The 27528-nt window shown below is 47.0% G+C and overlaps 1 long non-coding RNA gene across 2 annotated transcripts in view; it reads left to right on the forward strand.

Annotated features, from left to right (window-relative positions):
* Positions 1–24842, forward strand: part of LOC140470153 (uncharacterized) — a 102623-nt gene extending 77781 nt beyond the window's left edge. For both annotated transcript variants that reach the window (XR_011956447.1, XR_011956448.1), the window contains one exon: positions 24288–24842. This is a non-coding gene — a long non-coding RNA (uncharacterized lncRNA). The remainder of the gene's footprint in view (positions 1–24287) is intronic.
* The last annotated feature ends 2686 nt before the right edge of the window (positions 24843–27528 follow it).

Genomic DNA, 27528 nt, shown 5'->3' on the forward strand with positions numbered 1-27528 from the left:
TTTCTGCCTCTATACCACTTACATGTGTGACTCCCAGATCCCGACCATAAACTGCGTTAAATAACAACTTTCCTCATCAATTCTCTAATATTTCAACCAATTACATTAAATAATTTCCACTGATAACTGAGCTCTCCAACAGGTGCAAGGTATTCTCTCCCTTTCGACCCAGGATCCTGACAATATGTGCACCTCAATCTAATCTCCTATCAGCACCCTCCGTTCCAATCTTTACTCATAACTACACTTCCACTGTCACAGGGTGAAGCATCTCCTCTGTACCCTCTCCAGTCCAATCCCATCCTTCCATGTGATGGGGTGACCAGAACTGCACACAGTCCCCAAGCTCTGACTGAACTCATTCTTCATACAGTTCCTACATAAGCTTCCTGCTGCGAAATTCTGCCCTTTGGCTTACAGAGGAAATGATGCCATTTGCTCCATTAACGAGATTTTTGGTGTTTCCAGCTACCTTCATTTATCTGCCCACACTGACCACGTTCTCATTTATTGCACATTCTCCACTATTGCTGATGTCCCGAAATGCCTTGCCTTACTCTTCTCTGGGTTGTTTGCTTCATTCACCTGGACCCCATAATTTCTGTTTATAAACAGTCTGCCATGGGATCTCTCTTCAAATCCAAATAATTCACATGCAGTTACAGGTTAGTGCCTCAGACCGAGACAGTCAGATTAATTACACACGATCTTCCTTGAACAAATCCAGACCGACTGTCCTGGAGTCCCTGGGACTTCCTCAGTGACCGTTTATTCACTCTCAGAGTTCCAGCCTCGACCTATTCACTCAGTCCCTTGCTCCACAGTAAACAAAGTTGCAGTATTAGCCATTTTCCTGTCCTCCGGCATCATTGCTGCAGGATTGGATAATGTCGGTAAATATAAGGCAGGGGATTTTCCCGACTCCTTTTAACAGTCTGGAACATTGTGTTACCCCTTTTTTGAGGATTTTAATCTACTGTATAATTCTCCACTCCAAGTTTGTTGCACCCAATATTTCATCCCTGTTTTGATTCAGACAGACAGAGGCCTAAACCATCTTATGATATGGTCAAGTATCATTTTAATCTGGTTTCATGGAGGGTTACTCTCCACCAGGTGAAGTGCATTTTCTCATGATACCATCCCCAATCTGCCTCATTAACTACCCTCCCTGCCCGCGTGGTCTTCCTCTCATCTGATACTAACACAATGATTTTTCCCCTTCGTCATAACAGCTGCCCTCTGACTGGATATCCCAGAATGCACCGGCCTCCCTGTTTCCAGGAGCCATCTTTAAAAAGTCATTTTACTCTTGAATTGTGAATCTGAAACTGGCCTGGACATGGCAGAGGGGGTAAAACTGGGGCTCCCCATTGTGGACAAGCCCCTGGTCCTGGGGTATGACATGATGCATAAGAGGGACATTATCTTCCTCCAGCGCTGGCAGGGGAAGCTGTGACACCAGACCCTTCCGGCTTGGTCCGAGGCTGACCCCTGGGTCAGTGTGATTCCAGCCTTCTGGGTGAATGCCCAGCAGTGTAGGAAGGAGCTCAGTGACCTCTTCCCCTCTACCAGGGTAAGTGGCATCATCCCCACTTCTCCCACCCTCAGTGAATACAGCACCTTCTCTCAGTCTCTCTCTAATCTCTTCTCTGCCCCTCTGCCCAACTCTGCCTGGTGTCTGTGCTGCCCACTCCCTCACTCAGAACCCCTCGACAACTTTCCCCCAACTGTCCCAGCACTAACAGCTGTACCAACCACTTCCATTTCCCTAATCCTCCTTGGTAATTCTCACATTCCAGAAGGAACTATCCCACACGAGGGCACAAAGAGCTAAGAGGGATATGGGGCAGCCTAACATTCATCTCCTCACCCCCTCACAGGGGAAGAATCCTGACCCCAACAACCATGAGAGGCTGACAGACCGTGTCCCAGCTCTCGAACTGGGATCGGAGACTCCCCCTGACTCCCTGTGCTGGGCACAGTGACTGACTGTGGACAATGATATCAAGCTTCCTGATTTATGTCTCTGCTAAACACCAAGACAATACAGCAGACAGGTGAGCCTGGTAGCTCTGGCTGAGGGGAAACGCTGCTAAAGGCAGGGTAAGGCAAGGCAATAATTTTGTGAGCATTGAAGTCAGTTCAAAGTGAGTGTGTACAAACATGGAGTGACCAGCTCAGAGCGACAGTACATGGGAGGTATGTCCGGGTGTGATGGTTACTGTACAGTGGGAGGTATGTCGGGGTCGGATGGTTACTGTACAGTGGGAGGTATGTCGGACCGTGGTGGTTACTGTACAGTGGGAGGAATGTCGGGGTGTGATGGTTACTGTACAGTGGGAGGTATGTCGGGGTGTGATGGTTACTGTACAGTGGGAGGTATGTCGGGGTGTGATGGTTACTGTACAGTGGGAGGTATGTCGGACCGTGATGGTTACTGTACAGTGGGAGGTATGTCGGTGTGTGATGGTTACTGTACAGTGGGAGGTATGTCGGGGTGTGATGGTTACTGTACAGTGGGAGGTATGTCGGGGTGTGATGGTTACTGTACAGTGGGAGGTATGTAGGGGTGTGATGGTTACTGTACAGAGGGAGGTATGTCGGGCCGTGATGGTTAGTGTACAGTGGGAGGTATGTCGTGCCGTGATGGTTACTGTACAGTGGGAGATATTTTGGGCCGTGATGGTTACTGTACAGTGGGAGGTATGTCAGGCTGTGATGGTTACCTCCCACTGTACAGTATGTCGGGGTGTGATGGTTACTGTACAGTGGGAGGTATGTCGGGGTGTGATGGTTACTGTACAGTGGGAGGTATGTCGGGGTCTGGTGGTTACTGTACAGTGGGAGGTATGTCGGGGTGTGATGGTTACTGTACTGTGGGAGGTATGTCGGACCGTGATGGTTACTGTACAGTGGGAGGTATGTCGGACCGTGATGGTTACTGTACAGTGGGAGGTATGTCGGGGGGTGATGGTTACTGTACAGTGGGAGGTATGTCGGGCCGTGATGGTTACTGTACAGTGGGAGGTATGTCGGGGTGTGATGGTTACTGTACAGTGGGAGGTATGTCGGGGTGTGATGGTTACTGTACAGTGGGAGGTATGTCGGGGTGTGATGGTTACTGTACAGTGGGAGGTATGTCGGGCCGTGATGGTTACTGTACAGTGGGAGGTATGTCGGGGTGTGATGGTTACTGTACAGTGGGAGGTATGTCGGGGTGTGATGATTAATGTACAGTGGGAGGTATGTCGGGGTGTGATGGTTACTTTACAGTGGGAGGTATGTCGGACCGTGACGGTTACTGTACAGTGGGAGGTATGTCGGGGTGTGATGGTTACTGTACAGTGGGAGGTATGTCGGGGTGTGATGGTTACTGTACAGTGGGAGGTATGTCGGGGTGTGATGGTTACTGTACAGTGGGAGGTATGTCGGGGTGTGATGGTTACTGTACAATGGGAGGTATGTCGGGGTCTGATGGTTACTGTACAGTGGGAGGTATGTCGGACCGTGATGGTTACTGTACAGTGGGAGGTATGTCAGGCTGTGGTGGTTACTGTACAGTGGGAGGTATGTCAGGCTGTGGTGGTTACTGTACTGTGGGAGGTATGTCGAGGTGTGATGGTTACTGTACAGTCGGAGGTATGTCGGGGTGTGATTGTTACTGTCAAGTGGGAGGTATGTCGGGGTGTGATGGTTACTGTCAAGTGGCAGGTATGTCGGGGTGTGATGGTTACTGTACAGTGGGAGGTATGTCGGGGTGTGATGGTTATTGTACAGTGGGATGTATGTCGGGGTGTGATGATTACTGTACAGTGGGAGGTATGTCGGGGTGTGATGGTTACTGTACAGTGGGAGGTATGTCGGGCCGTGATGGTTACTGTACAGAGGGAGGTATGTCGGGCCGTGATGGTTACTGTACAGTGGGAGGTATGTCGGGCCGTGATGGTTACTGTACAGTGGGAGGTATGTCGGGGTGTGATGGTTACTGTACAGTGGGAGGTATGTCAGACCATGATGGTTACTGTACAGTGGGAGGTATGTCGGGGTGTGATGGTTACTGTACAGTGGGAGGTATGTCAGACCATGATGGTTACTGTACAGTGGGAGGTATGTTTGGGTGTGATGGTTACTGTACAGTGGGAGGTATGTTGGGGTGTGATGGTTACTGTACAGTGGGAGGTATGTCGGGGTGTGATGGTTACTGTACAGTGGGAGGTATGTCGGGGTGTGATGTTTACTGTACAGTGGGAGGTATGTCGGGGTGTGATGGTTAATGTACAGTGGGAGGTATGTCGGGGTGTGATGGTTACTGTACAGTGGGAGGTATGTCGGGGTGTGATGGTTACTGTACAGTGGGAGGTATGTCGGGGTGTGATGGTTACTGTACAGTGGGAGGTATGTCGGGGTGTGATAGTTACTGTACAGTGGGAGGTATGTCGGGGTGTGATGGTTGCTGTACAGTGGGAGGTATGTCGGGGTGTGATGGTTACTGTACAGTGGGAGGTATGTCGGGGTGTGATGGTTACTGTACAGTGGGAGGTATGTCGGGGTGTCATGGTTACTGTACAGTGGGAGGTATGTCGGGGTGTGATGGTTACTGTACAGTGGGAGGTATGTCGGGCCGTGATGGTTACTGTACAGTGGGAGGTATGTCGGACCGTGATGGTTACTGTACAGTGGGAGGTATGTCGTGCCGTGATGGTTACTGTACAGTGGGAGATATTTTGGGCCGTGATGGTTACTGTACAGTGGGAGGTATGTCGGGGTCTGATGCTTACTGTACAGTGGGAGGTATGTCGGACCGTGGTGGTTACTGTACAGTGGGAGGTATGTCGGGGTGTGATGGTTACTGTACAGTGGGAGGTATGTCGGGGTGTGATGGTTACTGTACAGTGGGAGGTATGTCGGGGTGTGATGGTTACTGTACAGTGGGAGGTATGTCGGGGTGTGATGGTTACTGTACAGTGGGAGGTATGTCGGACCGTGATGGTTACTGTACAGTGGGAGGTATGTCAGGCCGTGATGGTTACTGTACAGTGGGAGGTATGTCAGGCCGTGGTGGTTCCTGTACAGTGGGAGGTATGTCGGGGTGTGATGGTTACTGTACAGTGGGAGGTATGTCGGGGTCTGATGCTTACTGTACAGTGGGAGGTATGTCGGACCGTGGTGGTTACTGTACAGTGGGAGGTATGTCGGGGTGTGATGGTTACTGTACAGTGGGAGGTATGTCGGGGTGTGATGGTTACTGTACAGTGGGAGGTATGTCGGGGTGTGATGGTTACTGTACAGTGGGAGGTATGTCGCGGTGTGATGGTTACTGTACAGTGGGAGGTATGTCGGGGTGTGATGGTTACTGTACAGTGGGAGGTATGTCGGGGTGTGATGGTTACTGTACAGTGGGAGGTATGTCGGGGTGTGATGGTTAATGTACAGTGGGAGGTATGTCGGTGTGTGATGGTTACTGTACAGTGGGAGGTATGTAGGGGTGTGATGGTTACTGTACAGAGGGAGGTATGTCGGGCCGTAATGGTTACTGTACAGTGGGAGGTATGTCGTGCCGTGATGGTTGCTGTACAGTGGGAGGTATGTCGGGGTGTGATGGTTACTGTACAGTGGGAGGTATGTCAGACCATGATGGTTACTGTACAGTGGGAGATATGTCGGGGTGTGATGGTTACTGTCAAGTGGGAGGTATGTCGGGGTGTGATGGTTGCTGTGCAGTGGGAGGTATGTCGGGGTGTGATGGTTACTGTGCAGTGGGAGGTATGTCAGGCTGTGATGGTTACTGTACAGTGGGAGGTATGTCAGGCTGTGATGGTTACTGTCAAGTGGGAGGTATGTCGGGGTGTGATGGTTACTGTCAAGTGGGAGGTATGTCGGGGTGTGATGGTTACTGTACAGTGGGAGGTATGTCGGACCGTGATGGTTACTGTACAGTGGGAGGTATGTCGGGGTGTGATGGTTACTGTACAGTGGGAGGTATGTCGGGGTGTGATGGTTACTGTACAGTGGGAGGTATGTCGGGCCGTGATGGTTACTGTACAGTGGGAGGTATGTCGGGGTGTGATGGTTACTGTACAGTGGGAGGTATGTCGGGGTGTGATGGTTAATGTACAGTGGGAGGTATGTCGGGGTGTGATGGTTACTGTACAGTGGGAGGTATGTCGGACCGTGATGGTTACTGTACAGTGGGAGGTATGTCGGGGTGTGATGGTTCCTGTACAGTGGGATGTATGTCGGGGTGTGATGGTTACTGTACAGTGGGAGGTATGTCGGGGTGTGATGGTTACTGTACAATGGGAGGTATGTCGGGGTCTGATGGTTACTGTACAGTGGGAGGTATGTCGGACCGTGATGGTTACTGTACAGTGGGAGGTATGTCAGGCTGTGGTGGTTACTGTACAGTGGGAGGTATGTCAGGCTGTGGTGGTTACTGTACTGTGGGAGGTATGTCGGGGTGTGATGGTTACTGTACAGTCGGAGGTATGTCGGGGTGTGATTGTTACTGTCAAGTGGGAGGTATGTCGGGGTGTGATGGTTACTGTCAAGTGGGAGGTATGTCGGGGTGTGATGGTTACTGTCAAGTGGCAGGTATGTCGGGGTGTGATGGTTACTGTACAGTGGGAGGTATGTCGGGGTGTGATGGTTACTGTACAGTGGGATGTATGTCGGGGTGTGATGGTTACTGTACAGTGGGATGTATGTCGGGGTGTGATGGTTACTGTACAGTGGGAGGTATGTCGGGCCGTGATGGTTACTGTACAGTGGGAGGTATGTCGGGCCGTGATGGTTACTGTACAGTGGGAGGTATGTCGGGCCGTGATGGTTACTGTACAGTGGGAGGTATGTCGGACCGTGATGGTTACTGTACAGTGGGAGGTATGTCAGGCTGTCATGGTTACTGTACAGTGGGAGGTATGTCAGGCTGTGATGGTTACTGTACAATGGGAGGTATGTCGGGGTCTGATGGTTACTGTACAGTGGGAGGTATGTCGGGGTCTGATGGTTACTGTACAGCGGGAGGTATGTCGGACCGTGGTGGTTACTGTACAGTGGGAGGTATGTCGGGGTGTGATGGTTACTGTACAGTGGGAGGTATGTCGGGCTGTGATGGTTACTGTACAATGGGAGGTATGTCGGGGTGTGATCGTTACTGTACAGTGGGAGGTATGTCGGGGTGTGATGGTTACTGTACAGTGGGAGGTATGTCGGGGTGTGATGGTTACTGTACAGTGGGAGGTATGTCGGGGTGTGATCGTTACTGTACAGTGGGAGGTATGTCGGGGTGTGATGGTTACTGTACAGTGGGAGGTATGTCGGGGTGTGATGGTTACTGTACAATGGGAGGTATGTCGGGGTGTGATCGTTACTGTACAGTGGGAGGTATGTCGGGGTGTGATGGTTACTGTACAGTGGGAGGTATGTCGGGGTGTGATGGTTACTGTACAGTGGGAGGTATGTCGGACCGTGGTGGTTACTGTACAGTGGGAGGTATGTCGGACCGTGGTGGTTACTGTACAGTGGGAGGTATGTCGGGGTGTGATGGTTACTGTACAGTGGGAGGTATGTCGGGGTGTGATCGTTACTGTACAGTGGGAGGTATGTCGGGCTGTGATGGTTACTGTACAGTGGGATGTATGTCGGGGTGTGATGGTTACTGTACAGTGGGAGGTATGTCGCGGTGTGATGGTTACTGTACAGTGGGAGGTATGTCGGGGTGTGATGGTTACTGTCAAGTGGGAGGTATGTCGGGGTGTGATGGTTACTGTACAATGGGAGGTATGTCGGGGTGTGATGGTTACTGTCAAGTGGGAGGTATGTCGGGGTGTGATGGTTACTGTACAGTGGGAGGTATGTCGGGGTGTGGTGGTTACTGTACAGTGGGAGGTATGTCGGGGTGTGATGGTTACTGTACAGTGGGAGGTATGTCGGGCCGTGATGGTTACTGTACAGTGGGAGGTATGTCGGACCGTGATGGTTACTGTACAGTGGGAGGTATGTCAGGCTGTGGTGGTTACTGTACAGTGGGAGGTATGTCAGGCTGTGGTGGTTACTGTACAGTGGGAGGTATGTCAGGCTGTGGTTGTTACTGTAGAGAGGGAGGTATGTCAGGCTGTAATGGTTACTGTACAATGGGAGGTATGTCGGAGTCTGATGGTTACTGTACAGTGGAAGGTATGTCGGACCGTGATGGTTACTGTACAGTGGGAGGTATGTCGGGGTGTGATGGTTACTGTACAGTGGGAGGTATGTCGGGGTGTGATGGTTACTGTACAGTGGGAGGTATGTCGGGGTCTGATGGTTACTGTACAGTGGGAGGTATGTCGGACCGTGGTGGTTACTGTACAGTGGGAGGTATGTCGGGGTGTGATGGTTACTGTACAGTGGGAGGTATGTCGGGGTGTGATGGTTACTGTACAGTGGGAGGTATGTCGGGGTGTGATGGTTACTGTACAGTGGGAGGTATGTCGGACCGTGATGGTTACTGTACAGTGGGAGGTATGTCGGGGTGTGATGGTTACTGTACAGTGGGAGGTATGTCGGGGTGTGATGGTTACTGTACAGTGGGAGGTATGTCGGGCCGTGATGGTTACTGTACAGTGGGAGGTATGTCGGGGTGTGATGGTTACTGTACAGTGGGAGGTATGTCGGGGTGTGATGGTTAATGTACAGTGGGAGGTATGTCGGGGTGTGATGGTTACTGTACAGTGGGAGGTATGTAGGGGTGTGATGGTTACTGTACAGAGGGAGGTATGTCGGGCCGTGATGGTTACTGTACAGTGGGAGATATTTTGGGCCGTGATGGTTACTGTACAGTGGGAGGTATGTCAGGCTGTGATGGTTACCTCCCACTGTACAGTATGTCGGGGTGTGATGGTTACTGTACAGTGGGAGGTATGTCGGGGTGTGATGGTTACTGTACAGTGGGAGGTATGTCGGGGTCTGGTGGTTACTGTACAGTGGGAGGTATGTCGGGGTGTGATGGTTACTGTACAGTGGGAGGTATGTCGGGGTGTGATGGTTACTGTACAGTGGGAGGTATGTCGGGGTGTGATGGTTACTGTACAGTGGGAGGTATGTCGGGGTGTGATGGTTACTGTACAGTGGGAGGTATGTCGGGGTGTGATGGTTACTGTACAGTGGGAGGTATGTCGGGGTGTGATGGTTACTGTACAGTGGGAGGAATGTCGGGGTGTGACGGTTACTGTACAGTGGGAGATATGTCGGGGTGTGACGGTTACTGTACAGTGGGAGGTATGTCGGGGTGTGATGGTTACTGTACAGTGGGAGGTATGTCGCGGTGTGATGGTTACTGTACAGTGGGAGGTATGTCGGGGTGTGATGGTTACTGTACAGTGGGAGGTATGTCGGGGTGTGATCGTTACTGTACAGTGGGAGGTATGTCGGGCTGTGATGGTTACTGTACAGTGGGAGGTATGTCGGGGTGTGATGGTTACTGTACAGTGGGAGGTATGTCGCGGTGTGATGGTTACTGTACAGTGGGAGGTATGTCGGGGTGTGATGGTTACTGTCAAGTGAGAGGTATGTCGGGGTGTGATGGTTACTGTACAATGGGAGGTATGTCGGGGTGTGATGGTTACTGTCAAGTGGGAGGTATGTCGGGGTGTGATGGTTACTGTACAGTGGGAGGTATGTCGGGGTGTGATGGTTACTGTACAGTGGGAGGTATGTCGGGGTGTGATGGTTACTGTACAGTGGGAGGTATGTCGGGCCGTGATGGTTACTGTACAGTGGGAGGTATGTCAGGCTGTGATGGTTACTGTACAGAGGGAGGTATGTCGGACCGTGATGGTTACTGTACAGTGGGAGGTATGTCAGGCTGTGGTGGTTACTGTACAGTGGGAGGTATGTCAGGCTGTGGTGGTTACTGTACAGTGGGATGTATGTCAGGCTGTGGTGGTTACTGTAGAGAGGGAGGTATGTCAGGCTGTAATGGTTACTGTACAATGGGAGGTATGTCGGAGTCTGATGGTTACTGTACAGTGGAAGGTATGTCGGACCGTGATGGTTACTGTACAGTGGGAGGTATGTCGGGGTGTGATGGTTACTGTACAGTGGGAGGTATGTCGGGGTGTGATGGTTACTGTACAGTGGGAGGTATGTCGGGGTCTGATGGTTACTGTACAGTGGGAGGTATGTCGGACCGTGGTGGTTACTGTACAGTGGGAGGTATGTCGGGGTGTGATGGTTACTGTACAGTGGGAGGTATGTCAGACCATGATGGTTACTGTACAGTGGGAGGTATGTCGGGGTGTGATGGTTACTGTACAGTGGGAGGTATGTCGGACCGTGATGGTTACTGTACAGTGGGAGGTATGTCGGGGTGTGATGGTTACTGTACAGTGGGAGGTATGTCGGGGTGTGATGGTTACTGTACAGTGGGAGGTATGTCGGGCCGTGATGGTTACTGTACAGTGGGAGGTATGTCGGGGTGTGATGGTTACTGTACAGTGGGAGGTATGTCGGGGTGTGATGGTTAATGTACAGTGGGAGGTATGTCGGGGTGTGATGGTTACTGTACAGTGGGAGGTATGTAGGGGTGTGATGGTTACTGTACAGAGGGAGGTATGTCGGGCCGTGATGGTTACTGTACAGTGGGAGATATTTTGGGCCGTGATGGTTACTGTACAGTGGGAGGTATGTCAGGCTGTGATGGTTACCTCCCACTGTACAGTATGTCGGGGTGTGATGGTTACTGTACAGTGGGAGGTATGTCGGGGTGTGATGGTTACTGTACAGTGGGAGGTATGTCGGGGTCTGGTGGTTACTGTACAGTGGGAGGTATGTCGGGGTGTGATGGTTACTGTACAGTGGGAGGTATGTCGGGGTGTGATGGTTACTGTACAGTGGGAGGTATGTCGGGGTGTGATGGTTACTGTACAGTGGGAGGTATGTCGGGGTGTGATGGTTACTGTACAGTGGGAGGTATGTCGGGGTGTGATGGTTACTGTACAGTGGGAGGTATGTCGGGGTGTGATGGTTACTGTACAGTGGGAGGAATGTCGGGGTGTGACGGTTACTGTACAGTGGGAGGTATGTCGGGGTGTGACGGTTACTGTACAGTGGGAGGTATGTCGGGCCGTGATGGTTACTGTACAGTGGGAGGTATGTCAGGCCGTGATGGTTACTGTACAGTGGGAGGTATGTCAGGCCGTGGTGGTTACTGTCAAGTGGGAGGTATGTCGGGGTGTTACGGTTACTGTCAAGTGGGAGGTATGTCGGGCCGTGATGGTTACTGTACAATGGGAGGTATGTCAGGCCGTGATGGTTACTGTACAGTGGGAGGTATGTCGGTGTGTAATGGTTACTGTCAAGTGGGAGGTATGTCGGGGTGTGATGGTTACTGTCAAGTGGGAGGTATGTCGGGGTGTGATGGTTACTGTACAATGGGAGGTATGTCGGGCCGTGATGGTTACTGTGCCGTGGGAGGTATGTCAGGCTGTGATGGTTACTGTACAGTGGGAGGTATGTCAGGCTGTGATGGTTACTGTCAAGTGGGAGGTATGTCGGGGTGTGATGGTTACTGTACAGTGGGAGGTATGTCGGGGTGTGATGGTTACTGTACAGTGGGAGGTATGTCGGGGTGTGATGGTTACTGTACAGTGGGAGGTATGTCGGGGTGTGATGGTTTCTGTACAGTGGGAGGTATGTCGGGCCGTGATGGTTACTGTACAGTGGGAGGTATGTCAGGCTGTGATGGTTACTGTACAGTGGGAGGTATGTCAGGGTGTGATGGTTACTGTACAGTGGGAGGTATGTCGGGGTGTGATGGTTACTGTACAGTGGGAGGTATGTCGGACCGTGATGGTTACTGTACAGTGGGAGGTATGTCGGGGTGTGATGGTTACTGTACAGTGGGAGGTATGTCGGGGTGTGATGGTTACTGTACAGTGGGAGGTATGTCAGGGTGTGATGGTTAATGTACAGTGGGAGGTATGTCGGGGTGTGATGGTTACTGTACAGTGGGAGGTATGTCGGGGTGTGATGGTTAATGTACAGTGGGAGGTATGTCGGTGTGTGATGGTTACTGTACAGTGGGAGGTATGTCGGACCGTGATGGTTACTGTACAGTGGGAGGTATGTCGGGGTGTGATGGTTACTGTACAGTGGGATGTATGTCGGGGTGTGATGGTTACTGTACAGTGGGAGGTATGTCGGGGTGTGATGGTTACTGTACAGTGGGAGGTATGTCGGGGTGTGATGGTTACTGTACAATGGGAGGTATGTCGGGGTCTGATGGTTACTGTACATTGGGAGGTATGTCGGACCGTGATGGTTACTGTACAGTGGGAGGTATGTCAGGCTGTGATGGTTACTGTACAATGGGAGGTATGTCGGGGTCTGATGGTTACTGTACAGTGGGAGGTATGTCGGGGTGTGATGGTTACTGTACAGTGGGAGGTATGTCAGACCATGATGGTTACTGTACAGTGGGAGGTATGTCGGGGTGTGATGGTTACTGTACAGTGGGAGGTATGTCAGACCATGATGGTTACTGTACAGTAGGAGGTATGTTGGGGTGTGATGGTTACTGTACAGTGGGAGGTATGTCGGGGTGTGATGGTTACTGTACAGTGGGAGGTATGTCGGGGTGTGATGTTTACTGTACAGTGGGAGGTATGTCGGGGTGTGATGGTTAATGTACAGTGGGAGGTATGTCGGGGTGTGATGGTTACTGTACAGTGGGAGGTATGTCGGGCCGTGATGGTTACTGTACAGTGGGAGGTATGTCGGGGTGTGATGGTTACTGTACAGTGGGAGGTATGTCGGGGTCTGATGGTTACTGTACAGAGGGAGGTATGTCGGGCCGTGATGGTTAATGTACAGTGGGATGTATGTCGGGGTGTGATGGTTACTGTACATTGGGAGGTATGTCGGGGTGTGATGGTTACTGTACAGAGGGAGGTATGTCGGGCCGTGATGGTTACTGTACAGTGGGAGGTATGTCAGGGTGTGATGGTTAATGTACAGTGGGAGGTATGTCGGGGTGTGATGGTTACTGTACAGTGGGAGGTATGTAGGGGTGTGATGGTTACTGTACAGAGGGAGGTATGTCGGGCCGTGATGGTTACTGTACAGTGGGAGATATTTCGGGCCGTGATGGTTACTGTACAGTGGGAGGTATGTCAGGGTGTGATGGTTACTGTGCAGTGGGAGATATTTCGGGCCGTGATGGTTACTGTACAGTGGGAGGTATGTCAGGGTGTGATGGTTACTGTCCAGTGGGAGGTATGTCGGGGTGTGATGGTTACTGTACAGTGGGAGGTATGTCGGGGTGTGATGGTTACTGTACAGTGGGAGGTATGTCGGGGTGTGATGGTTACTGTCAAGTGGGAGGTATGTCGGGGTGTGATGGTTACTGTACAATGGGAGGTATGTCGGGATCTGATGGTTACTGTACAGTGGGAGGTATGTCGGACCGTGATGGTTACTGTACAGTGGGAGGTATGTCAGGCTGTGGTGGTTACTGTACAGTGGGAGGTATGTCAGGCTGTGGTGGTTACTGTACAGTGGGAGGTATGTCAGGGTGTGATGGTTACTGTCAAGTGGGAGGTATGTCGGGCCGTGATGGTTACTGTACAGTGGGAGGTATGTCGTGCCGTGATGGTTACTGTACAATGGGAGGTATGTCGGGGTCTGATGGTTACTGTACAGTGGGAGGTATGTCGGACCGTGATGGTTACTGTACAGTGGGAGGTATGTCAGGCTGTGGTGGTTACTGTACAGTGGGAGGTATGTCAGGCTGTGATGGTTACTGTGCAATGGGAGGTATGTCGGGGTCTGATGGTTACTGTACAGTGGGAGGTATGTCGGGGTGTGATGGTTACTGTACAGTGGGAGGTATGTCGGGGTGTGATGGTTACTGTACAGTGGGAGGTATGTCGGGGTGTGATGGTTACTGTACAGTGGGAGGTATGTCGGGGTGTGATGGTTACTGTACAGTGGGAGGTATGTCGGGGTGTGATGGTTACTGTACAGTGGGAGGTATGTCGGGGTGTGATGGTTACTGTACAGTGGGAGGTATATCGGGGTGTGAAGTCCCAGACTGTATGCGCTGTACGGAGTATGATTCTGCTGCTGCTGATGGCCCTCTGCCCCTCATGGCCGCATCATCATTAATTATTCAATCTGTTTAAATTCTGTCCCATTCAGTATTCAAGGGGCTACATATCATGGCGAGGAGGGTCTGCCAATTGTGAAGGTAGCCCTTGCTCCCCATTGTGCAGTGACCATTCTGACTGATATTTGAGATGGAGAGGTGTATCTTCAACAGGCAGATCGGTGATGATGTGATCAATTATATGTTTCCCTTTTATTGATTCCACCATAACCTGCTGCAGAGCAGTCTAGCAAACACAGGATTCAGCACGATCATTAGATTTGATCCCTTTCAGGATGGGAACAGGCCTTTCAGCTCAACCAATCCACACCGACCTTCCAAAGGAGCAGGAGTCTCTGACTAATGCACTGAACATTATGGGCAGTTTAACATGACCAATTCAACTGAGGTGCATATCTTTGGACTGTGGGAGAAAGCCCACGCAGACAGAGGGAGAATTTGCAAACTCCACACAGGCATTTGCCGGAGGCTGGAATCGAACCTGGGACCCTGATGTTGTGAGGCAGCAGTGCTAGCCACCACGCCACCCTATATTGACTATATACAAATGAGCAGTCCCCCTTTGCCTGGCTGTCTCCTGTCAGTGGGACAGAACCTACCAGAGAGGGTGGTGATGTTGCCTGGGACATAGTGCTGTTCACAGAATCCTGCTTTACAGACAATATCTGACTGTTGCTTGATTAGTCCATGGGAAATATATACCTGGTCTCTTTCACATTTTCTGTAATGAAGAGTTAATATCACTTTATTTCTTACATATTTTAAAATAAACTAACCATCATTGTTTTTCAGTTGAAAACAATTGAAGTGAACAATAATTGAAATACCAGAGCGCACACCTAACTATTACACAATTCAGTAACTATAGTAAACAGCCGATTCATGTACAGATCAGTGAATGCACCATCTTGCAAGCAGCAAAGCTGTTGAAATGTCTTTGATGAAAAGCCTGAATTCAGACACAGTGTTATTGGGTCTCACCAGGACCTCCAAAACACTGGCCATCTCCAAAATCTGACAAAGAGCATCTAAACTGGAGCTGGGCGGTTGCACACACACTCCCTCAGAATAGACTGGTTAAAGGTCCACCTGAACAACAGGGAGATGTGTGTGGGGCAGACTGGTCAATGGACTAGCACATGGCACTGGTCCAGATGCAGTTCAATATTTATAACAATGACCTATAAACAGCCATATCTTGCAAGTATATCTCTTCTTGCGTGCCACCTAAACTCTGTAATTCTGCACCTTGGACCCGATCCTGAATGAAGGTGTTATAAAGGTGATGGGCTCCTGCAGCACATGGCATCTTATATTGAATCCCTCATAAACGATATCCAGTGTATGTTAGCTCTACAATGTCAGTGTCTAAACAGAATTGTGCAGCTCCATTGATGGCCAGCGTGATCCCAGCCCAACAACCTTGTGTGTGACTTGAGCTGGAAATCTCTGTGTAAATGTTTGCACCATTGTTCTAAACATTAACAGCAAAGTCTCTTTACTAAAGGTCCGATATCCTTTCATAATACCAACTTATAGTTTGTCCAACAAGCACAAAATCCACCCATTTATTCAGTACACTGTTATAACAACAATATGATGAAAACTCACAGTAAGTAGCAATGAAATGATGAGTCTCATTGCCACACCCAAGAACAAATTATAATTAAGTACAAGAACTTTGAAAATATACGATTATTTTCCCTTGTATTAATATTGTTAACTAATAGTCGATTCTCCTGCTCCTCAGATGCTGCCTGAAGGTCTGAGTTTTTTTTCAGAATCACACTTTTTGACTCTGATCTCTAGCATCTGCAGTCCTCACTTTCTCCCTGCTAATATTCACTTATAATAATTTTGGTGGCAACAATGTCACTGTGTGTTTAAACAGTTCCAGTCAGATATGAGTACGTTTTCAGTTGCTTCTGTCTATCTCAAAGCTCAGTAAAGTGGGATGAGAATGTCAGTGTCTGTGTGATGTTCGGTATGTAGGCCATGCCTCTGAGAGACTGACAGATTGTTTCAAACAGCATATCCCTTCAGCTGTTCACAACATGCAATGTACTGCCTGGACCAACTAGCCTGAGCTCACAAAACCCAAAACACAGTGTGCAGTAATGAACAGGTTGAGTCAAAAAGTTTCTGTTAATTTATTCATGAAATGTGATTTGTACGGCATTTATTGATAGATAGGGAACTTAAAACAGTGACACTGAAGGATCGGCAATATACTTCCCAATCAGGATGGTAGATGGCTTGGGACAGAATGCGAACATGGTGGGGGTCCCGTGTTTCTGCTTCCCTTGTCCTTCTCGATGGTCGGGGGTTTCAGAGGTCCGTTGTAAGGAGCCTTGGTAAATTTCTGCAGAGCACTGAGTAGATGGCAGGTATTGCTGCTACTGAATGTCAGTGGATGAGGGGTGAAGCTGCACTCACACAGGCAAATGGAAGTATTTAATCACACACACACATTCAACATGTGTCTTAGCAATAGGTGACAGGCTTTCGGAAATTTTGAGGTGAGTTATTCCTGCACAGTTTCTAGTCCCTGACATATTCTTGTAGCCAATGAAGTCATGTGTGTCAAAAAGTGGCGTTGGAAAATCAAAACAGGTCAGGCAGCATCTGAGGTACAGGAGAAGTCAATGTTTTAGCATAAGCCCTTCACAGGAATAGGTAATGAAATCATATGGTCAATCCAGTTCAGGTTAACGATAATCCCCACGATATTGTTTGGTGTGTGTTCAGTGATGGTGGTGGAATTGAACGTTAGAGGATGTGGTTCAATTTTCCATTGATATCAGGAATCGTTGTCTGGCACATGTGTAATGGAAATGGTTTTATCACTGTTAAGCACACACCTGCATATCTCCAGGTTCTGTTACATTTGGACAAGGACTGCTTCAGTATCTGAGTAAATCATGAATGGTGTTGAACACTGTCCAATCATTGGCAAACATCCTCACTTGTGATTTTACAGTCATTTATGAAGCAGCTGAAAATTATAGGGCCGAGGGCAGAGAGCACTCTTATAGCTCACTGATGCTGTCCCTCTCTCTGAGCAAGGAAGCTTGCTTCTCGTTCCACCTGCTCCAAAGGTGTTTACCAACATATCTTAATGGAATAATATTAAAATATCACAGAGCTGCGTGAGGATTTGGTTAGCTCAATCAGTTGAATGGTTGGTTTATAATGCAGATTAATGCCAACAGTGTGGGTTCAATTCCTTGGACTGAACTAATGACAAAAGGACTGTCCTACTCAATCTCTCCCTTACTTGAGGTATGATAACTGTCCAGTTCAACTGCCGCCAGTTGTCTCTATCATCCTGTAGGAGTATGGTGTCCTACCTTTACATTTCTGGTCTACAGGCTTACCCAGAAACCCCGTCCCTGGGGAACTTCGGTGAAGCTGAGATGGCTGCTCTCCACCAACCCCAGCCACCTTCCTTTGTACCAGGTATAACTCATGCCAGTGCAGACGATTCCTATTTGCTCCAGGTTTGCCGTTAATCCTGGATATGACATTTGGACAAATGCAGTTATGATCATGTAAAAAGTGCAGTAACTGTCACCTCACCTCTCAAATTCAGCTGTGTGTTCTCTTGTTGTATATCATTAAACCAAGGCTTCAATGAGCCCAAGGGATAAGAGACCAAACTGAGCTTTAGCGAGCAGGTTAGTACTGAGGAAGTGCTGCTTGACCCCACTGTGGGTGACATCTGCCATTCCTTTATTAATGACAGGGATTCGAGCAATGGGGTATTCACTGATTGTCTGATATTGTGTGTGTGTGTGTGTGTACAGAACACACCCGGATAGTTTCTAACATTGTCAGGTAGGTCCCAGTGCTGTATCCCAGCAGGAACAGCCGGAATGGAATGTTATCATGGCCCATAGCCTTTGCATTCTCCAATCCCTCCAGCTGTTTGTAGATACCACACAAAGTGAGTCGGATTAGCTGAAGACTGCCATCTGGAGGAGACTAAAATAGATCATCCCATCGATATTTCTGTCTGAACATAGCTATGAATGTTTCAGCCTTAGATTTCTATTGTTGTGTTAAGCCCTTCCATCATTCAGGAAGGTGGTATTGGTGGATTCTTCTCCTCCAGTGAGTTGTGTGATTGTCCACCACCACTCACCCGGATTGTAGAGATTAGGTCTGATTCACTGGTTACATCTGTGTCTCATTTGCTATTTATACCATGTGATGAGTAAGTGGCCCAATTTAGTAACTTCATCTCATTCTGAGGTGTATTTGGTGCTACTATAGTCAGGCCTTCCTGTTTTCTCCATTTATCAAGGGTGTATCCCTGGCTTGACGGCCAGGATAACGTGAAGTATATGCCAGGCAGTGATAGTGAAAATTATACTGGAGTACAATTCTGCTGCTGTTGGTAATGACCCGAACCACCTCACACAGGCCAGTGCAAAATTCCAAAATCTATTGGAAATCTGCCCCGTTGAGCACAGTGATGGTGTCACATATACACAGGGGTCTTCACAATGTAAAAGTGGAAAATGTCTCCAAAAATACTGTGTGCGGTAGTTCACCGTTCCCAATACGGTCATTGAACAATGTGTTTGCAGCCAGTAGGTTGGTGATGGTGAGGTCAAGGATGTTTCTCCCTATCAGTCGTTCCCCCCGACCCGGTGCAGACGCAGTGAAGCAGTTGTGTCCTTTTGAACTCGACCACCTCGATCAGTAATGTTGCTGCTGAGCTTCTCTTGGTGTTGGGTTTGAAATGGCCCACCCAGTAAACATTCTCCAGCTCTGTCAGTCTCTTTGCTTCCTCCAAGTGTTGTTCAATGTAGAGGGACACTGAGGCAGGGGAGTCAGCAGGTGGTTTCTGTGTCAGTGTTTGATCGGACACCGTGAGGCTGAGGGAGGGGGGTCAGCAGGAGGTTTCTGTGTCAGTGTTTGATCTGACATAAGAGCTTCAAACCTCCTCAATACCTACCCCCTTCGCTATCTCTCTTTCCTTCCCCAAACCCTACGTTCCTCTCTATCTCTATGACCTCTTCCAAACCTTCCACCCATCCCATCTATATAACTTCCTCCAGCCCCTACTGCCTTTGCTATCTCTATAACACCCTCCATGCACTGTACCCCTTGTATATCTCTCTAACTTCCTCCAAACCCGACACCCCTCCCTAACTCCTTAACCCTTTCCAAATACTGCACCCTTTCCTAGCTCTCTAAACTCCTCCAATCACTACTCCCTTCCCTATCTCTTCAACCTACTCTAGACCCTGCACCACACTCTATCTCCTTAACCCATTCTAAACCCTGCTCTCCTCCCTATATTTCTGAACCCTCTAAACCCAATACTTCTCCCTACTTACTCAACCCCACCAAACCCTTTCCCTATCTATCTAATCACATCCAATCCCTACACCCTTCCCTATCTCACTAACCTGTTCCAAACCCTATGCTACTCCATATCTCTCTCAAACCCTGCATGCCTCCCTATCTCTCTAACCCCTCCAAACCTACACATTTCCCTATCCGTCTAACCCCCTCCAATCCGTAACCCTTCTCTATCTCTCCAACCTCCTTCAAACCCTATACTACTCCACAACTCTCTCAAACCCTGCACGCTTCCCTATCCCTCTAATCCACTCCAAACCCTACACCCCTCCCTATATCTCTAAGACCCGCCCAAATCATATACTACTCCCTATTTCTCTCACCCGCTCATACTACCCGCTAATGTTTTATCACGCATCATATTTACGCTTCTACTTCCGTTTTAAGTTTAGCCCAACACATATGGTAGTTGCCTCCATTGACCTGCTCAATTTGTACCTGCTTTAAGCTTCTCTTTCCGATTTAATTCCCTTCTTACTGCAGAAACTGACTCCATAATGACTAATAATGCATCACCACCTCCTCCTTTACCCCTCTCCTGTGCTGCCTATAGTTCTTGCACCGCAGAATATTCAGTTGTCAGCCCTGACCTCCCTCAAGCACATCTCTGTAATGGCAAAAATGTCACAATTCCACGTGTCACTGCGTTCCCTTATCACATCTGTCTGTCCGATAACATAGCCAACATTAAGGGAAAGCACATCCAGCCTGGAATATATCACCTAGAATACTCTGTACTTCGGAGTTCTTCAGTCATTGACTGCTCGTTATCAAGCTGCCTAATTCATGAACCAAAACTCTGGGACTGAATGAATATTTGTTGAATAGGAATTTTGTTTTCAGTAAATGTATTTATCAAATGCAACTTTCCAGAACTGAATGGTCAGCTCTAAATACAGCGAGTTTCTGCTGATTAATTGCCTGCTCAGTGTGCAGAGGGGACAGCCCTTTGTAATGGAGAAAGTGAGGCCTGGAGATGCTGGTGATCAGAGTCAAAAAGTGTGGCGCTGGAAAAGCACAACATATCAGGTGCATTTGAGGAGCAGGAGAGTCAAAGCTTTGGGCATCAGCCTTTCATCAGGAAGGCATTGGTGCCTTCCCATGTTTTCCATTCCATGATTAACAGGTTATAGGGAACAATGTGTTCAGGAAAGCAGCACTGTATAGAGCCCGGAAATGGAAAGCAGTCAATCAGATAGTTGGACAGTGAGTAGACATGGTGAGGTGAAGGACAGACTGATTGAAATACACACACAGGGATAGATAAATCTCCTAGGGGAGATGGGATCCACCCTGGCTTACAACAGGAAGAGAGGGAAGAGATTACTGCACCTTTGGAGATGATCTTTGCATCCTCACTCTCCATTGGAGTCATGCCAGATGATTGGAGGGAGGCAAATGTTACTCCCTTGTTCAGGAAATGGAATAAAGTTAATCCAGAGAATTACAGACCAGTCAGTTTGCATCAGCATTGGGCAAAGGTTTGGAGAGGATTCTGAGAGACAGAATTTATGATTACTTGTAAATCATAGTTTGGTTAGAAATAGTCAGCATGGCTTTGTGAGGGGCAGGTCATGCCTCACAAACCTTACTGAATTCTTTGAGGATGGGATCAAACACATTGAAGAAGCGAGAGTAGTGGATGTGGAGTACATGGTTTTTCACCAGGCGTTTGGTAAATTTCCCCATGGTAGGTTCATTCAGAAAGTAAGGACGCATCAGATACAGGGAAACCGGCCTGTCTTGATGCAGAATAGACTGGTCCATAGAAGACAGAGGGGGATGGTAAATGGCAAGTATTCAGTCTGGAGCTCGGTGACCATTGGTGCTCCATTGGGATCGGTTCTGGGGCCTCTGCTGATTGTGATATTTATAAATGACTTCGATGAGGAAGAGGGAAGGTGGATTAGTAAGTTTTTCAAATTAACAAAGTATGGTGGAATTGTGGGTAGTGTGGAGGGGTATTGTAGTTTGCACAGGACATTGACAGGATGCTGAACTGGGCTGATAAGAGACAGTTGGAGTTTAACCTGGAAAATTGTGAAGCAATTCAGTTTGAAAGGTCAAATTTGAATGCATAATACACGGTTAAATGTAGGATTCATACATTGTGGAGTAACAGTGGGATCTGATGATCCATGTCATAGCTCCCACAAAGTTGCCACCCAAGTTGATAAGGTTCTTAAGAAGCCGGATGATGTTTTCATTAGCATGGGGGTTGAGTTTAAGTCGTGAGGTTATGCTGCAGCTCTATGGAACCCTGGTGAGATCACACTTAGAATGTTGCATTCCGTACTGGTCGCCTCATTATATGAAAGATGTGGAAGCATTAGTGAGTGTACTGAGGAAATGTATCAGGACGCTGCTTGGACTGGAGGGCAGGTCTTGCAAAGAAAATTCAGGGAACTAGGTTTTTTTCTCGTTGGAACGAAAAAGAATGGAACATGACTTGATAGAGGTGGACAAGATGATTAGAGGCATAGATAGAGTGGATAGCCAGAAACTTTCACCCAGGACGGAAATGGCTATGATGAGGGGGCATGATTTTAAGGTAATTGGAGGAATATTTATGGGAGATGTCCGAGGTAGGTTCTTTATGCAGAGAGTGTGGGTGTGCGGATAGGCACATGAATGATCGTATAATGAAAGGTATGTAGGTTAGTCTGATCTTAGAACAGGATAAAATGTCGGCAGGACGTCAAGGGCTTAAGGGCCTGTACTATGATTCCTGTTTCACCAAGCTTGTAGGTTCTCAATTCTTGAGTGTGTGAGGGAGTGATGTGTGTGAGATCAGGAAGCTTTGACGAGGTGTTAGGTCAAAACTTACATTTACGTTGTGCATTGTTACAGTCACCTGAGTGCCAGTACAATATGTGTATGTAACCACACACCAAACAGAATCCGCCAAGTTCAGTTATTAACGTGCTTCTTGGCCTGCCATTTCCTGCTGTTTTCTTCAGATATATTCTGTTTGGTGAACCATGTATTAATCTCTGGCCATCCACAGAGATGTAAAATTTCATTTTGATACTGGTGATAATGAAGGTGACATTTATTGGGTATGGTTTCAGAGGTTTCTTTGTGAGACTCAAGACAGTGCATCAGACTGTCAACTTTTTAACGTCTTTTCCCAGCATCCGGTCCAGGGTGTAGAAATATGGGGTTTGGGAGGTAGGCCAGGTGTCAGCAACATCAGTAAGTTGTGCGGTGTGATTCTGACACTGCATGTCGACACATCTGCCCAACGGGCCAGGCTCTGACTGAAGATGGTTTTTTAAAACTTGGTTTCTGATCAGCCATTGATATTTAATTTGGATATTATTTGTAGCTACACTGAGACCAGTGATAGTCTGTTAGCGAGCTCCAACCTTTCCCAGGGTGGATTCCAAATTATTTGTTGTGAAGAAATGTTTGACTGACTGCCCTGACCCAGGTTAGAAACTCTTTGCACAGATTTAGGAGCAGGTCAGTGTGTCACTCAGCATCACATGCAACTGTGAATTCCAGTAACACTAAATGATTCAAAATCTTTTGGAAGCCATTTTGTAGCGTAGCTCATTGCAAGGTGTTGAGTTTACTGACCCGAACAATAATCAACTGTTAGCTATGTTTCGTGAATTGGGCAAAAATGAGATATGAAGTATGATTATTCAACTGAACTATAATCTCTGAAAACAATTAGGTCGATTCTGTATTTATGGGAGTAATGTATAAACTCCTATCAATTTTTTGTAACGCAAAAATAAAGAATGCACATTTTATTTTACTTTGAATAAAGAACATGGTACGTAACTGTTATGATCAGAATTATACATTCAATGTCAGGATTCAAAACCATGCATTGCCACTCCAACATTTTGAAAATGGTCGGCTTCTGAATGATTACATGTTCGGAGTGAGTAAACGATTGGACAATCAAATAGAATTAGCGTTCTTATACATTTATATATAATCAATCAGTTAAATTTCTCAGTGAAATGTACGAGCTTCAGCTAATAGCCAGCCATTTAGAAATAGCAATAATTGAACATGCACTGTGAATGATTACATTATCAAATTTTAGCGAACAATAATTTGAAAACTTCCGATTTTTAGAAAGAATGCGACTTAATATGAAATGTGGACAGTGAAAAAAAAATGGACATATTTTGGTGTGAGGGAAAAGTCAGACCTTTTCAAAGAGATACATGCCAAAGCAATGAGATATTTGTTTTCATTATCAGAACATAACATTTAAAATATTCATGTTCTGAGAAATAAATAGACTACATAATGAGACTGACCTTGCAATATTTGCATTTTAAATGTTTATCCTGAACCAAATAATCAGATATTTGCGAGCACTTAAAACAGGAAATAATCCGATACTAACTTTTATTTGCATCAGACACATGGTAGAGTATAAGCCTTTAAAGTACAGGAGGAGGCCATTAGCCACTGTGTGTGCACCAGCTCCAGTAATGTTTCCCAAGCACCTTCCATTTGCCAGCCCTATCTCTGTAGCCCATTAAATTTATAATTTACAAATAAATATCCAATTCTTTATTGAATCGTCATCTACAACTCTCCCAGGCAGTCTAATCCAAATCCTAACAACTCTCTCAATAAAGAAGTATTTATGTATCTCAGTCCCAGCTCTTTTGCTGACCATTTTGAAATTAGAACTCCTTGATGCTGTAATGCCAACTAACAGAAACAGAGTTTTCTGTTTTACTCTGCAACTTTCTTCAAACTTTACAAGTTCACATCTCTGTCTGTTCTGCTCCAGGAAGAATAAGCCTTGCAAGAACTGTAACAAACACTACATCGGAAAAACAGGCAGAAAACGAGCCACCTGGATGCATGAACAACAACTAACCAGAATAAAGACATGACCCACGATCACTAGGTCCTTACAAACGGATGAGGAAGTATATCATTTTGACTGGGTCTGCACATCCATCTAGGACCAGGCAAAGAAAGACACGCAGGAGAATTCCTAGAAGCATGGAAATCCAACCGGAACTCTATCAACAAACAAATCGATTTTGATTCCATCGAACACTCTCTGAGGAAAAGGACCAGGCATGAAATCACCAATACTGGAAATTACATCACTGACTCAAAGAAACCTAAACACTTAAAAAGCAAGTGGGACATAAAACTAGCATTTCATCAGAGACTCACTGATAATGTTCAGTAGGAGAGTGATGAACCATCGGAAAATGAACTCTCCAACTCAAACTGACATCCAGAAGAAATGTAATTTCTCTCGTCCTTTCTTTAACTAAATCCTTCATTCCAGTTATCATTCTGATTATTTATAAAGTTATTGGTATTCTTCTGCAAAGTAATATGGAGTCTGTCAGATTGTGTGTGTGTGAGTGCGTGTGTGTGAGAGAGAGAGAGACAGAACAATCCTCAGTAATCTCTGAATTACTCCCCGTGCCATATGGAAAAGAGGTAAGTATTAGGATGGCGGTATAGTTTAACATGTTGTTAAAAAGCTAGTTCAGGGTTGATCGTTTCAGATTTTTGGATTATTGGAAAATCTTCCAGGTCTGGTGGGACCTGTACAAAAAAGACAGATTGCTGGAGGAGCAACAACATCCTTTTGGGGGGCTTTGCTAGTGCATGTCGAATGGATTTAAACTAATAAACCAGGAGTTTGGTAACCAAAGCAGCGGGTCAGAAACTGAGTAGAAGGTCGAGATGAATAGCACATCAGGCATGTCCAGTCTAATGACCATGCTGAGGGAAGGAATCCTATCAGTTCACATTGTGAGATGGAAGTTGGAATAAATGATAGAGATGAGGCTCAGGTTTATCAACGATTCACAAATGAGGATGGAGAGTATGGGGTATGTGAGGGATTGAGGTGTGAGAGATCAGGAAGACAGTGCACAAGAAAATATTAAAGGGTATATATTGAAGGGATGGAGTGGAGTGGGGAATGCTGTGATAAATAACTGGCAGCAAAACACATGAAAACTTGCTTTTTATCAAAGTGAATATCTGGGAGGTAATTTATTATGCTTCAGAGAAATAGTACCCTCATAGCTAGAAGTCTTCATTATATTGAAGGAAAATCTGTGTCCATGACATTGCTGTAGCTACAATAATGGTGGTAAACAGTTGGAAAAATGCTCGTGCTGTTGTTAGACAATGCTTGCATTGAGCATGTGAATTACCCTGGATGTTCCCAGAGATGGCTTGGATGCTGTAGGTGGAGAAAGGGCTGAAACTCCATGAGTTGATTCTGGTTTGTGATCTCGCCACTTACTGAGTCCAGTCAAAGGAACAAACCAGCAACTGCCATTGCTTATTGCTTCAGAATATATTAGAGCATACATGGCTGCCGACGCATAGAATCATGAAACGAATTAAAGGCCTATCACATCCATGCCAGCAAGTGCACATCCAAAGGCTTTGTAAACGTTTGTGAGGTTACCTCCCTCAACGACCCTCCTAGACAATGCATTCCAGATTCATACCACCATTCCATAAATCCTCTCTCAAATCCCTGCCTTTCATTTTTAAAATGCGTTCCTTTGTTTTGACCCTTTCACTAAGGGAAACAGCTTCAGTTTGTTCATCCTCTCCATACCCCTATACTCCAGTATACCTGTAGCAGGTTCCCACCTCAACCTTCCCTGCTACAAAGAAAAAACAAGCAAATTTAGCCCTACCCATTCGTAGTTTGAGTACTCACTTGTCTTATTACTTCTGACATGTATCATCCCACATTTATTAGTGTTACATTTCATCGGCCATTGATCTGGCTATCTGAATAATCTATTTATATTCTCCTGATTGTGAGCCACTCAGCTCAGCTTTGTGTCATCCACAACATTGGTCAGCATTCCACTGCCCACCCCCCCCACCCCCATTTTCCACATGCTCACCATCGTCATTTATGAATATCACAAACAAACTGTGATTTCCTTCCTGTTTCCCAGATGTTATTCAGAGGAAGATTTGAGAATTCCAGTCTCTGTTTTTTTCTTATTTTGGTCAATTTACAGAGTGATTTGGTTAACATCTTTTATGAGGAAGCCAGAAATAACAGTTTTGACACAGAGTTGAATTCACCTTTTACACTTTGCATGTTTTATTCATAAAGCTTGTAAATAATTTAGGATGAACTAGGGTTTGGCATCTTGCGCTGGAACATTAACCTTTTGGAGGCACTGCAATAGCCAGAGCTGGAGACATTTTTCATCTGCAGGATGGACACAGACTAATTCATTGTTTGTTTAAATCAGCTAGTGTGATGAGGATAAATACTCAATTAAATTCTATGTTATGGACAAACTGAAGGAGATCAAATCATATTCTCATGTCTACCTTGAATTGGAAGCAAATACATACTGTAAAGAAAAATCAAAAATGTTGAAACACCACACAAGACAAGAAAAAAAAAATCCTCTGCACTTGATACAGAAAGATAGAGTACATGTATCATCTTAACAAGAATCAAGTGATAGAAAAGAAAGAACATGAAATCTTTTCTTAATTTTGAATGGAAACCTGATCTCATTTTTCTGAACAGTGATGTTTTCGCATCCAATCCCACTTCCCCAAAAACAAGATTTTCCTTGTCACTAAAACTTCATCCGTCATTCTTCCTCCTTCATCCTACTCTTTCCTCACACTCCTACTTTCCTTGCACTACCCTTTCTGCTGCTACATGCTCTTCCACTGATGATTTCCCTTTACACCCTCCTCCTGTCACTCCCACCGTAAGTTACACCAATTCCCCAGTAACTCCCACTTCATCTGGCCATCGCATTCCCTTTTTGCTTTCCAACTGGGATGATGGGAGCCACTGGCTTCTGTTCTGCTATTGATCATCAGTGAATGTTGAGATTGGGATGATCAATGTCCAATCGGAACAGACAATAGTATGTGTCTGTCACTGTCAGATACACCGTGAACAGGATGGTTTTGTTCCCCATGGTCCAGAGTCGTGTATCTTTCTGTCTCTGTGTCACAGTGCATAACCAAACAGCCTCATGACAAATAGGATG

Source organism: Chiloscyllium punctatum, chromosome 50 (genome assembly GCF_047496795.1).
Source record: "Chiloscyllium punctatum isolate Juve2018m chromosome 50, sChiPun1.3, whole genome shotgun sequence".
Lineage (NCBI taxonomy): Eukaryota > Metazoa > Chordata > Chondrichthyes > Orectolobiformes > Hemiscylliidae > Chiloscyllium > Chiloscyllium punctatum.